This window comes from Egretta garzetta, unplaced genomic scaffold (assembly GCF_000687185.1).
Source record: "Egretta garzetta isolate BGI_Z169 unplaced genomic scaffold, ASM68718v1 scaffold270, whole genome shotgun sequence".
Lineage (NCBI taxonomy): Eukaryota > Metazoa > Chordata > Aves > Pelecaniformes > Ardeidae > Egretta > Egretta garzetta.
In genome coordinates, this window is record NW_009258274.1 from 1,241,702 (window position 1) to 1,244,749 (window position 3,048).

The 3,048-nt window shown below is 51.2% G+C and overlaps 1 protein-coding gene across 1 annotated transcript in view; it reads right to left on the reverse strand.

Annotated features, from left to right (window-relative positions):
• Positions 1-3,048, reverse strand: part of SLC6A7 (solute carrier family 6 member 7) — a 14,470-nt gene that overhangs the window by 10,945 nt on the left and 477 nt on the right. The window lies entirely within an intron of this gene.

Genomic DNA, 3,048 nt, shown 5'->3' on the forward strand with positions numbered 1-3,048 from the left:
ATTAAATCCTCTCACCTAATTCCCGCACCTCTGCCTGAATCCTAAATAGCTGCAAGAGGGCACCAGTGGAGCCCCATGACCTGATGAAATGCAGGTGCCCAACCATCAGGTGTAGCATAGAAATCAACACAGAAGCAACAAAAAGAAAAGAAAAGAACCAACAGGACCTTTTCCAAACCGTACATGACCCAGTCCCTGTCTCAGTCACCATTTCAAAGGCCATGGGATGTAGTTTGTCACCCATGCCTCGGTGATGACTGCCCCCAGCTATCTTTAGCTGGAGCTCTGCAGTTTAAATTTGGGACCCCAGGGCAGAAAGCAGAGGCTGCTCAGGAGTCAGATAGACCCCAAGGACAGTGACACTGTGGTCCCCACTGGGCAGGTTGGGGAGACACGGGCCAGGGATGCTGCTGGAAAACACACACAGAGGCTGCTCCATGACTGCGATAATCAAAAATGCCCCAAATCACTGCTTTTCCACAGAAATGACAGAAAACGTGGCCTATTTGCCTGACTTAAAATGAATTGCAAAGTGCAGTGTTTAAGGATTCCAGCCCATCTTTGTCCCAGACAGCAGAGATGCAGGATGCACACCTCTCTACTGCAGGCTGCCAGAAATCTCACACACCGGCTCAATTCCAGCCCTTTTTTTTAGGATTAGTGCTCCCTTTCCCCTTTCAACCTTTGTCATAGCAGGAATTCTCTTTTTCAGCAGCAGCTGAAGCACTCTAGGGCTACGATATCGCTCCAGTACTTTCCACCCTCAACAGCCATCTTTCAAACTGGGCTCCCGTCTTGTGGATCTAAACAGACGGGGACCAACAGCTCCCTTGGCAACCACGTCCTCTCCAAACACAGCATCGCCTTCCGTTATTCGCCAGAGGATGCTCCCAAAGAAGTCAGCAAAGCAAAGGTCACTGAGAAGAAAAAGCACTTTAGTCTCCACCAAGATAAGCGCTGGCTTCCACAAGGAAATTGCCCTATGCTAATTATTTTTTGCAAACCTATTCACTTAAGCCAGTGCAAAACTCAGCTGTGTCCATGAAAATCCAGCTAGATTAAAGTTACTTTTTCATCACATTTTCTCTCCATTCTAACTGGCATTGTGGGGTTATTTTGCCAGCATTTTGTGCTGCTGATTGGGAGAAATGCCACCCAGCGCCAGATTTCTCCCCTGCGGATCTGAGCCGTGTGCGAGCACAGCGCGTCTGTAAAGTGTGAGTCACTTCAGATTAGTTTGAATTGCTTGTTCAATTGCTTGTTAATCTCTTTGATTAAAAAAAAAACAACACAAAACCCAAACCCTAAAAATTAATTCAAATGCAATATCACTTGGAAAGTTACATAAATAAAGCATCTCTGTGGCATGGAAGAGCCCCTGGAAGGGCTGCCCTAACCCCGGGTTCCCCCAGCACATGCCAGGAGAGGGAGCAAGCGATGCTGGAGCCAGCACAGGGGGGTTGGGGGCTGGAGGTTGCTGAGACTGAAGCATACTCATTACAGCCATGTCCAGAGCGCAGGGAGCATGCACAGCTGCAAATGCTTATGGTCTTTTGTCCAAAAACCCTGGGGAAGGAGCGGGGAGGGTTTGAGGCAGTTTGTGGGAGGCAGAGGAGGGCAGCGGCTCAGGCGGGAGGTTGCTGCTCGGCAGCCTGGCCGGCTACGGGGAAGGGCAGCCCAAATCCTGGCTTCCACCACTGTCCTCCGTGGTCTTTAGCCTGTTTCTACCAAATAATCCCCCAAGGCAAATAAGCAAACAAATAAAAAAGAATCCACTCAGCTCTTCTGGAAATACCGTTATGCAAAAGCCAACCTGAAATCCTTAGAGCCTGAAAAAGATCTTCTCTATTTGAGAAGAATTTCCGCATGTCTTTTAGACACCATGTCTGGTGAGAAGGCTTAAAACTCCCAGATCACCGATGGGAAGCGGATCATAACGAGAGGGAGAGGAGGCTGTCAGGGTGCCGGGGCGGGTGCTGCAGCTGGGGCTGTGCAAACTCCTCCATTGGCCACCACAGGCTCCAGGCAAGCCCGATGCCAGCATCGGACATGGTATTCCCAAGGTGTTGAGTGGCTGTGAGCAACAGGTTCTCCATCTGGACCTCAGCAAGAGTATTTTTGGGTAATGAAGGATAGCAGGGCCTTGAGCAGCACCGGGAATGGGGAAAATAACTTGGAGACATCTGCTTTTCATTCCAGCTGATCTCTGTGGGACTAAATGAATTCCTGAATAAATGTTAAACAGGATCACCAGCAGCAGAGAAATTCTTTCAAGTATCTCAGAAAGCTGTTGGCAGGGACAAAGACAACTTTAAATGGATCTTGCAGTCAAAAAGTCATCTGAAAAGGCAATTTGTAGGAAAGAGGAGGAGAGGGAAGAGCCAGATGATGCCTCCAAACAGCAGCAGAGAAAGGTTAGGCAGCCCTGAGGCTGCCAGGGCCATCAGGTAGCTGCTGGCTTTCACCAGGCCACTGCTGGCTTCTTTACATCATGTCCCAGTATCCTAGGACTTTCCAGGTAGGGATGAAACTCTCCTGGGTTTTCATTCATCCAAAGGCTGGCACAGGTTGGAGCTGCCCTGCCCTGTGGTTAGAGGGCACGGTTTGGCAGAGGGCAGAGCCAAAGGGGCTCACGGCCCCGGGTCTCTGCCTGGGATGCTCGGGAAGGGCTGGCCCACCGGCAGCAGCAGCGCGTCCTCACCAGGGACCTGTGGCCACCAGCCTCTGCCACCCCGCACCACTGCGTCTGCATGCGGGATGGGTATGAGCAGGGGCTCAGTCCCCAAGACAGGGGGAGACAGGGACCCAGAGAGCCTGGTAAGAGCAAAGTGGCAGTGGAGGGGAGCCTAGGATAGGAAAGCCTGAAATCTGCTTTTAAAAAGGGTTTCCAGCAGGATATAAAAAGCGTTTCTAGCTCTGCCAGCTGCCAAAGGGCACTGGGGGAGTTCAGGGTCCAGCACTACCCAGACCCCCTTAAATCCTATGGAGGAGGAGGCAATCCCATCTGCAAGTGGGAACCCCCCTGCCCAGCTCCCTCTGCTCATCCCT